Below are 11,606 nucleotides of genomic sequence, written 5' to 3'. Positions count from 1 at the left end.
AGTTGAATTAAAAGACTGGCTGCTAAATATTCCATTAAAGAAAAAAATTCCTGGAATTATTGATATAGGACTTTAATTTTACCCTTTTAAACAATTGTTTACCTAATTTACTAGTAATCTTTCTATATCATGCACGTTATAGGCCAAGTCCTGTGCAATTTTGACCCATCTCCCTTACGATTTTTAAGTGTCCGCCAAAGTGTCCACTTATGATACAAATTAAAGCCAAGTCGGGATAAACAACTCTCATGATTAAGTCTTGGAAATATCTTGGTGAGAATATTTGCACACAGTTTTTCCATTGGTAAATATTCCAGTAAGATCGTCCAGCTTTTCAGAAATTCTCGAATAAAACGATTTCTAATATTAATGTGTTTTGAGCGCGCATGAAAAACAGAATTCACGGCCAGCTGCCTGCACCCTAATAAATATTTGTACTTTTAAATCTAACTCTTTCAGAAACTTCAGAAGAAAAACAGTTTTTCTACTTGCATCACTGACCACCGCTGTATATTTGTCAAAGGCATATGACCGTGTTCTGCTTTCAATATTCCTAGAAAACGGCTGATTTGTTAAATTCTTTGTATATTGCAGCTTTAATATTACTCACCATGGAAATAGTTGATGCCAGTCCAATCTTCCATAATATTCTGTCAATTTCAATGCTCCACTGACTTCCAATCCATAGTTCGCATGGAGAAATGGTAAGTGTGTTAAAATGTCATGCTAGAGCTCTGGGTTCAAACCCTGTCTGTGCCATTTTAAGTTTTCACGGGCAATGCTTCTTGCGAGGAATTGACAAATACTGCAAAAGTAATTCTTGTAATTAAAAGTGTTTTCTCAAATTAACCGTCCCGAATCGGATTAAAACTGTAGGTCCCCTCTATCCCTGAATACATTCCTCGCGCAAAGGAATGTTTGAAAGTTTTAAGTCACTAGGTCGTAGTTTTTAAATTTATCGTAGCCCATGTGAAGCCTTTTAGAGCTTACATAAGTTGTTGCCATTTTGGTATCTTTCTGTCGTAAATTTGTATCGTTTTCACTATCAGAAATATTCTTTAACATTTCTTGAAAAAGCGCAGCGATCATGAGCTCAACAAACTAAGTCGGGCAATAGGAGCGAACGTGTCTGCAAATCTATTCAGTAGAGCCTTTAGCCACTAATCTTGCTGTACGCCTCTGGGGTGTTAACTCTGCAGCCTACAATTCTTGAAATTTCAGGCTTTTCTTTGATTGTATACCAGTATCATTTATAATTAGGTTTCGAATTTCCATGTAGACAGCATTTTCCCAGTCCGCTTTTTCATCTACTGTGAGTGGTGCTTCAGAAGCAATAGTTACAAATTGCTCCTCTTGATCACTTCTTGATCACTTTGCAGTTCCTTAATATTTCCTTATGTATTTTCTTAGGGCTTCCTGGTTTTCTAAATTAAGCTGGTCTTCCAGGTCTGTACTTTGGTTTGGTTTAGACTACTTCCTTTTGGATACATTTTGTTGGTTTATTTTAGATAAATTTTGTTGGTTGGTGAACGACCCATTTTCCGCTTCAGGATTTTTATTATTTAATTCAACATCTGAATTCTTTGTACTATTTGGGATTTTCAAATGTGAAGCGCTTGTTTTTGATACCTTCATCAATTATATTTTCAAATCGTCCTTTATTTCTTAGATTATCCATAAATTTGACATAACTTAAAACTTGAACGTTTCTTTGAGATGATACCCAACCTGAGTATACGGATAACCAACAAAGATGCCTTCTATAGACCTGAGATCAAACTTTCAATGTCCAGGTGTTTTATCCACAATGTAGACTCTACTGCCAAATGGATGAAGATAATCTGATTTAGGTAACCTACCAATTCATTTATGAAAACAGTATAGTATATACAAAGTTTTTATGACACAGCGATTTCGAAGATGATCTGCAGCACCAATGGATTCAGCCCAGAAATAAAATGGAAGTCCTGACTCCTTCAGTATACATCGAACTGATTCGACTTAGGTTCGGTTCCTCCTTTCTGCTCCGTCGCCGAGGTGTTGTGGAGTATACACAATTGTTGAACGGTGCTGTACTCCAAACCCATTGTCCAATGGAAGGGCTCTGATTTTTCTTCCAGTTTGAGCTACATTCTGTACAGTGATAGTATTGTTACTGTTATTTATTTATTAGATAAAGAGTTGTTTCATCTTAATTCCCAAAAATAGACAAATTTTAAGGAACTTTCAATTGCTAAAAATTCGAACAACAAATCTTTAAGTTGATTTTGTTTAAATTGAACGGAGAGGTGCAGACAGTTTTACACTTAATTCAATAATTATTATATTACAATTTGGGTCTATTTTATTTCTTTTTGTTTTTACTTTTATTTGATTGTATTTTATTTTACTTATTACAATTTTTCTATTTTCATTGTGTTTACTTTATTTTATTTTAGTTATGACAATAACTTCTTCTGCTCTATATTTTATTTTCTTGATTTGAAAATATGGTCAACCTTTATTTAATGTAGGAATATTTACATTATCTTCACATAGTAATATTGATTTTCCCTCCTGTATGTATTCCTACAAAAAACAGATTGCAGATAGATTCCTACTTCAAGTGAAAAGTGTAGAAAGGAATAATATGTGAAGTGAATTATTCTCAATTAAATATTAAACTAGTTTCGTTTTCTTTAAATCAACAAAAATTGTCTTCCTTAAAATATAAATAAATATATGTATGTAATGTATGTATATTTATCAACAAATATAATATACATACATCCATATTTATAACTATGTATGTATATAGGAATTTGTGATTCTATAAAGGACTATTATAAAGGTATATTATAAATACATAGTATGAAGTTTTTCGACAGAGAATAATTCTCTGCAGCAGTAAATATACACATAGCCTTATAATTGCCCTGTCATCCATTAAATTGGGTCATTTATAAATAGGCTTTCTATTCAAGGCGTATAGCGATGTGTGTAGGCAAATTTTCCAAGAACAAGAACAGAAGAGTATAGGTTTATGTTTGGCATGTAACAAAAAAGGATATGTTATATTAAAAACCAACAACAACAAAATGGCAAATATAGGAAATTATCCAACTTATATTTATATAAAATTTGATGAATGATATACACAGAGTAATAAAAATAATGAAAATGAAAGAGTTACTCTCTTATTTTATTTTCTGTGTGTGTTTTCTGCCAAAATATTAGTAATTACTGCCTACAGTTAAAAGATTGTACTGAATGAGTCAAGGTTAGGTCGTATAGTATCAGAATTATGTCTGAGTGTGATCACTTAACTTATTGAGATGAATTGATTGTGAAGACTAAAGGTTAATTTTGTTTAAAATATTTTGTAAATTAACAAGTTTTATGCATTAAGCTCGTTCTTTTAATTTTAAATAACAAATAACAAAAGGCTTGATAAAAAGAAGTTCTCCCCCAACGGTAAATGTTATCAGAATTCTGTAATTGATTATTTACCAGACAGGGATCTTATTCTTTTCCATTTGACGTTGCTGTCGCAAATAAAAATGAATGCAAAACATTATGGTTACTCAGAATTAAGTCAATTGAGAAAAAGTGCGTATACGCCCAGTTTAACTTTGTTGACCTGCTATAGTTTTTGTGTCTGTAATTGAAGAAATTGATAGTCAAAAAAAATTGTTTAAAATAAAATATTGACCTAAGAATAAGTTGGTCAAAAGGATTCTAAGAGATTCAAAAGGTTTATTGAAAACACTTGTCCGAATAAATGAGTTACAGTAAGATTTGTAGGTATAATAGAATTGTACACGTATATATACACTCCGCTTCAACTATTTACGCACACACATTTTTAAAACCCCTTTTTACATTTTTTCGAAATTTTGAGGGTTTAATGGCGATTTGTTGATGCTAACTACGCCCTGAACCCACTTGCAAAGTGTTTCATATGAAAAGAAAAAGTTTTTTTTTGACTCACCTGAATAGGTACAAGTTAAGTTTTATCGTTTTTAGTGGGCGTTTTAAATAACTGGACTTTTAAATCAAAACTTTAATGTTTACAGTGAAATTAAATATGTGATCTCAAATTTTAAGAACAACAGGTGGATCTACATGCCTTAGCAGTATTTCAAAAGCTAACATCGATTTGATAAGACAGCAAGACCTAACCGAACGTGCAGCAGCTGACAAAATTGATTGAAATTTTAAATGGCTTTTATTCTTAAAAAATAAATTAGGTGGCGCAACAGTCTATTGAGAACTAGAGCCTAGTGACTTACAACTTTCAAGCATTCCTTTGTGCTAGTACTGTTGTCAGGGATGGAGGGGACCTAAAGTTTTTGTAAGCCGAATCCGAACGGCTAATTTGAGGAAGCACTTTTCATGACAAGAATTACTCTTCGAGGAAAAAGCTTTAGATGACATTAGCAGGGATTGAACTCAAGACACCTGGCATGGCAATCCAACGCACTAACCATCATAATACGGGTACTGCTGGCTTTATTCTTACTTAAAAAAATAAAGATTTGTTCTGAAAAAACATAAAGAAAGTTGAAAAAATCGGAACAACTGAAACATGAAGCAGAGCAATTTTAAGGTGTACATCAGACTTTTCTGATTCTGTGGCAAAATAAAACAAACAAAAGGTGTAAGTGCTCAATAGATTTAAGAGTTATACAAAATTTGAGTCATCTCAATCGAATTAAACTAAAGAAAAAACCACGCTACTTGACGAAAAATGAAAGTTTGCTATTAGAGTTTTTGGAAAAAGTGTTTTCTTTCGGGCCAATAACAATTTAATGTCGGGCCACTGGATCCAACTTGTATTTTAATAATTTAAGGAAATAAAAACGTGATTAAAGGTTCATACGAGGCGTAAAGGAGGTATTGTGATACGGAAAACTGCCAGTTATAATGGAAGAGATAAGTTAAGGTGGTTACATACAAAATTTCTTATTTTGGAAAGAAATGTTCATAAATATTCTAAAATTTGGTCGCCCATAAACTGGGCCTACCTGAAAGATTACGCTCCTATTACTCGGTGCGCATAATGAAAGCTCGAAGTTAGAAGACAAATAATCCTTCATTACTGCAATTAAGTTAGCATGGATCAAAATTTCCTTGAACTGTATTAAAAGGCTGTATCATTCATACTAATTTCCTAGTAGAAGTAAGAATCAACTAGGTGAAAGAAAAACTAGCGGTTATTTTTGGATAACTCTTTTGAAATTTTGTTAACAACTTAAAGGTGTAGCAGATAAACCTTTAATATTTGGAAGAAAGTTCAATTCAATTGAAGCGGAGTGTATAGTAGCAAAATTACAAAATAACTGCATAAACTGTTCTAGTTATAAAAGGCTACTGTGTGGATGAATCATTTTAATCAAGAAATCGTTGACTGTTTTCTTTTCAAAATGTTGCTCTACAATACTTTATCTTTTTAGAATTTTCGTAATTCAAAATTTGTATCATTCCAATTCATTTTACTGGTACTCATTATAAAAATAGATACTTTTTTAACAGCAAATGCTATAAAAAAGTTTTTTGTTATTTTGTTTAAACTTGGCTTCTTTTAATATAGGTAAACAAAATATTTTTGTACTGCACCAGAAGGGTACCCCTCATAGAACCTTATTTTATTTTTAAGTTTAATCAAGAACTTACCAACCGTTTTTAATAATTTTTCCTGCACAAGATATTTGATGATCAGAAATGTGATTGTTTTTATTTTTGATTTTTAAAAACATATTAATTTTTTTCGAATTTCGATATGTCGAAAACGGGATGTTATTTTTCATGAAATTGAAATGTAAAACGTATATTAACAAGCTCTAAATAACTGCATACCAAAAACATTTTTAAACTACAATTAAAAGTTATATACTCGTATATACACAATTAATTTTTAAAAAATCGCTCTTAAAAGCTTAACAGTATTCCATAGACCATTTTGTAAGAGTTTTTGCCCAATTATCCAGATTTTTTAAACGCAATGACATGAGTTGGCCAGTTCAAAGATAAAATGCCCATCAGACAAAGTTAAGGGTTTCCAATAAGGACTAAACAATTTACCCAATGAAAACTAGGATCCTTTTAAAATAAAACGAAATATGGTGTTTTTCTTTTTAAGTTCAGAGAAGAGCCTGAAGTGTCAAAAAACAAATTGCGTTTCTTTAACTCTATACGTATACAGCATCCAGTTTTTATTTCTCAGGATAAAATAACTGAGCTGACAGAGTTGAAAGCTGACATTACCAGCTATGCTCGATATGCCCGGAGTCTATTCAGAGATTGAAAAGAAAAACTCTTATAATGTGGTCTGAGCGGTGCCCTATTCTTGAGAACGAGGTGTAACTTACTGATTTAGATCGTTTGCCACGGACGCCTGAATGGCAGAGATTTTATCGACACAACATCATACAACGAATATATAGTTTCAAATTGCACAAAACTGTTTATTACGATCGAAAATTGGAGTTAACGGTCGTAAAGTTGAGATCAAAAACTCAGAACTTCGGTAGACAATTTTTATAGTCGTTGGTCGTTCGTATATTTAACTATGATGTAAATTTTGAGTCTACTGAATAAATATTGACAGTAAGAGTTCGATGTTTTGTAAAAAAGTTGTATTCAGATATTAAATTAAAATTTGTCAAGTCTCTTTCAAATGTTGTGATAGGAGACTATCATTAATATTATGATTTGAACAGTGATGTCGATTTCAATGATTCTGATATTTGTAATTCAATTAAGTGGAGTTGAGTATGATATAATTTACAAAACAGTTTGGTGAATATATCATTTTAAATTAAACATTAGATAAATGTGCTTATTAACGTAGGGCTTATGCTAAAAACTAATAAGTACCTAATAGACCAATCAGATATCTAAAAATCATTTTTAGCAAATCTTTAAACATATACAAAGGCATTTTTAGAAAAGCAACAAATACTCCTCTTATTTTAGAAATATTCAAGTATAATCTGGATAGTGAGGTTTTAAGATTTTTCAAACATTAACATTTTATACTTAAATGAGATAACATGTTTAAGTGAGGTGTTGATAATAATAACTTTTATCTCTTGTATACATCACAGTTTTAATTAACAATTACTTTTGAAGTGTTATTAACCAAAAAAAAAAACAAGTTATCATCCATATTTTGAATGTTTATTTAACTTTTTTTTGTTTGTTTGTACATCTATCAGTATTTTAAAACAAATTCAAACAATTCCACACATTTTTTTGTTGATACAACATAGTGTATGTACCTTAAATTCCTACATACACACCTAATTCTAACTTTATAGCCTGTTCTTTGTGACAACAACCTCTATATCGATAGATGTTTGATGAAATAATCAAAAAATAAAATCAAACAAGTGCTTGAAAATGAAGTCAATGTCCACAAACAAAATAGAAAACATTGTTAGTAGATGTAGGAGTAGGTGTTGTGAAGAGAGATTACAACACTTTTCATAAAATTATATACACCCCTTAGAAAAACACACCTCTCTATCCGCATTACCCCATTTTCGACTTTCCATACACACACAAACTTATACACACAAAGATTTACAAACAACATATTGACAACACCAACAAAAAAGAGTAGATGGCTGTTAACGCTGAATTAATTATTGTTCAATGATTTGTTAAATTTCTTTTGATACAAAACATGTTTGAAATTAATGAAGAGGAAATTTTAATAAGGAATTTTCGCCTCCGCATAAATATCCTATCCATCCGCTCTTAGTTATTTTTTTCAAGCTAAACAATATACTCTAACAAATCTGGTGTGTGTCTGTAGATGCGATATGCGCCGACCGACTAAAAAAGGAGTATATTTTTTGACACAACAAGCTACTGATGCTGAAGCTAAAGCTAAAGCTGGCTAGCTTGAATGCTGGCTCTCGTTGATGGCTCCGGTTAATGGCTCTATACCTTGTGAGGGTGCTGATTTTGAACTGGTATTTTGTTTTTATTTTTGTGTGCTATCATATCGTGGTATCGGCAAAATCAGTCAGTAGAGCTTTTTTCCAGAGCCATAAAGGGTATGAGAAAATGAAGACAGGTACAAACAGCTTTACAATTTATGCCTCTAAAAATATACTTCAAATTCGAGAGCACCAGTTGAAAAGAAGATATAACATACAGGGGGGCATTTGGACGCAAAAAACTGGATAAAAATGTTTAAAGTTGTTTATGAATATAGATGGTTTTATAATTAAAATAAAATTTAAAAAATCGAGTATTTAATAAGTAAAAACTAATCAATAGATGATAATTTCTTTGCAAAGGGAAAGGAATGCAACAGGCACAGGCTACGGTTGCAGCATTTTCCATGACTAATTCGCACTTTTGCGGTTGATATCCTCGATAACTTGAATAATTCTATCTTTGAGGTTTGAAGTAGTAATACATATCAGTATTATCAGGGACAGAGCCATAAAAGTTTTTAAAAATCGACAAAGCGAATATTGTAACGCCCAAATAAATTTTAATAAAAAACGACCAAATTGTTAGTTGTCATTTTGTTCAAAAGAATTTTTAATTTTAAATTTTCGTTTGTTACGTCTTATCAACCAATAAAATCTAAAAAGAGAAACGTCGCTCTTAAGAAATATCACTAAGATAATGTCACAAATCTCAAATCAAACGTTAAAGCACTCAAACCAACTTAACTTTCAATATAGTAACGCCCAATTTTTTAAAGGTCGTAACACCCAAACACATTTTGGTTAGTGAGGTTTTTAGACGCGTATACACATGGGGGTGGGGGTATGTACGCAATCCTGCTTTTTACTATAGGATAGTAGTGCAAAATACACACTTCGCACCTACTCCAAATCCTATAGTTAGCCATAAAAGGGTTGCAGGGGAACAGCATGCCCCCCAATGATATTATACTGTTTGTATAATAAATAAACCATTTCGTTTTATTTCGCTTTGAAATTGGCCTTATTTTACTTCCTGGAAATGAAATAAAACCAAAAATATTAGTTACGCTTGCTTGAAGTTCCGAGTTACAGGATGATTTGACGTCTTTTTCATTTAATGGGGCGATAAAATTTAAAACTCAAAATGTCGCAGAGCGCATAGAAAACAAATATTTTGCCAGAATGCCCAAATTTTAAAACACATACATTTTTTGGGTGCTACGTCCATTTGCGCGCTATGATGTTTTAAAATTGATTTGGGCAATTTGATATTAATTTTGAGTTTTGTAGCATTTTCTTCTGAAAAGGTTTTTGAGTGAAACAGCCATTTTTGGGCGATATGACATTTTTAATAAAAGCTAAACAAAAATTTTTAAAGTCGTACAACAACAGAATGCTAATCAAATAATTTTGGGCGCTATAACATTTTTAATTTCGGAGTTACGGTTTTGGACGAAAAGACCTAACGCCGAATTTTGTGCTTCCTTTGAAATAAAACGAAATAGTTTTTAGAAATCTTAAAAGCTTTTTTGGTTCCATTTTCCGTTGAAATCGATCGAATGTCCCTTCATTGTTGGCGCAAGTTAAGCACCAAAATTTTATTTCGGGTAGATAATATTTCAAGCAGCTTTCGAATGGGCATAGACTCAATGCTTTTGCCAATGCAGGGGGCATCAATATGAGCTATGAAGAAGACTGGTTAACGCTGTGGGTTGGTTTTGGAGCATACAATTTGGTGGTGAAAATATATAAAAATAATAACGAGATTCTTCAATTTTTTTCGATGTGATGTGTTATGCGGTGAAGATGGTCCTTAGATAAGAGTGGCACATTCAAGTAGTCTTATTTGTAACACTTCAATATTCTACCACGATGACAATGGATTCTCAAATACCACATCACATCACGCATACCTATAGAATTAGAAATACCATCAGGTTGGTATATAGCTATACAATATCCAAACACCTTCCTCACCTTGTTAAAACAAATTTGAATTTCTGTTTTCCAATCAATCAATCTCACAACTGCATTTTCAAATGCATGTAGGTACTCGTATTAGAAAAATGTTTACTTTTCATTCCCATATGCATTTATCTCGAAATCCAAATCGTTCATCCCCATTCACCACCCCGTTTCCCTATGTTTTTTTTATTGACAAAATTAAATTAGAAGAAAATCAGGAATAATCTTAGAGTAGAATATAAATGGAGCGCGTGTTCACAAAAAAAAATACAAACATAAAAATTACACCATAAGTGTAATGCCTTGAGTATACCTACATATGCATATCATGTATGTAGGTTTGTATTTACGTATGAGAAAATCAATCGCTCCTAGAACGAAGGGTAACATTATGCATTTTATTTACAGCACGTGGACTTAACGATGTAATGGTATATGATGATTGTAACAGAAGAAAAACGCCGCACCACAAGGAAGTGTTTAAGATTTTGTATGTATCTACAAAAAAATGTATCTAAAGTTTCTTTTTCTTTCAATTTAAAATAGCTTTCAAATTTTATTATACAATTTGAAATAAGGGATTTTGTTGCGGACTTAGAGGGATAAGAATAGAGCTTTTTGGTTCATGTCGAAACTATATTAACATATGCCTTAAAAAGCTCGTGCAGATTATTTGTTTTGGCTTTGTCTTTGATATGAAAACCATAGCTTTGTATATGAAAACCATAGTACCACAGATACTAAATATAAATTTATTATCTGTGCTCTCATGGTGGAAGTCGAATAGGGCAGCTTCTACATATTATTTGTGGAACGTCTAGCGAAGGCATTCATGGAGAAATCCATTGCAGTCGGGAGACTTCTAAATGTTATAATTTGCAATAGAGAAAGACTAAAGTGAATTAACGAAAGTCTGAGTGCAAGAGGAATACACATTTGTTTCTTTGTTTGTATTTTGGTTTGGTTGTATTTTTACATACGCAAAACGGCAGACTTTCTACACAAAGCTAATAAGACAAAAGCAGGTGAATTGCGATTTCGTGTAGGAATTTTATATTCTTCATTGAGATTTTATATTTTTGATGATTTGAGAACTGTATTAGGGAATTATAACTTGAATTATTATATGCAAGTAAATATGTATTTATTGTGTTGTTATGAAATTACAGATAATAAATATTTGTCTTTAAATTTGATCGCCTAAACCTCTCTTAAAGTTTTTTTTTTTCAAATCGATCATAAAGAAGTTTAAATCTTCAAAGTCTTAGAATTGTTATGTCCGTTGTTGTCGAAAACTAATAAAAAATAAATAAACTATTTTGAAAATGAAGAAGTAAATAAAAGTTAAGAAGACAATTTACATAGGGTATTTTTTTTATTTACTAAAGAACATATACTTTGAATTTTAGCCTTAACGTATTGATCCCAATTTCAAAAATGTCTGATCTCGTAGAGGTTTTATCAAACATCGACATCGTAGCCATCCTTCAAGTCGAAGTTGTCAGTTTATATAAAAAAATTAACCATTTTGAAGAACATTTTGTAAAAGAAAAAGTTAATAATAGTTACCAAAGGGTTGCGAAACTAAGAGTCAACTTTGATATCAAAAATCATTTTTGAACAATAGAGAGTTTTCAATCAACGAAAAATATTGTAGTATTCGGCTTGGTCCGACAATTAAAACTTTTTCATACTTGTAAATAAAACAAA

The sequence above is a fragment of the Eupeodes corollae genome, chromosome 1, assembly GCF_945859685.1.
Source record: "Eupeodes corollae chromosome 1, idEupCoro1.1, whole genome shotgun sequence".
In the NCBI taxonomy this organism is placed as follows: domain Eukaryota; kingdom Metazoa; phylum Arthropoda; class Insecta; order Diptera; family Syrphidae; genus Eupeodes; species Eupeodes corollae.
This window is presented reverse-complemented; position numbering follows the sequence as displayed.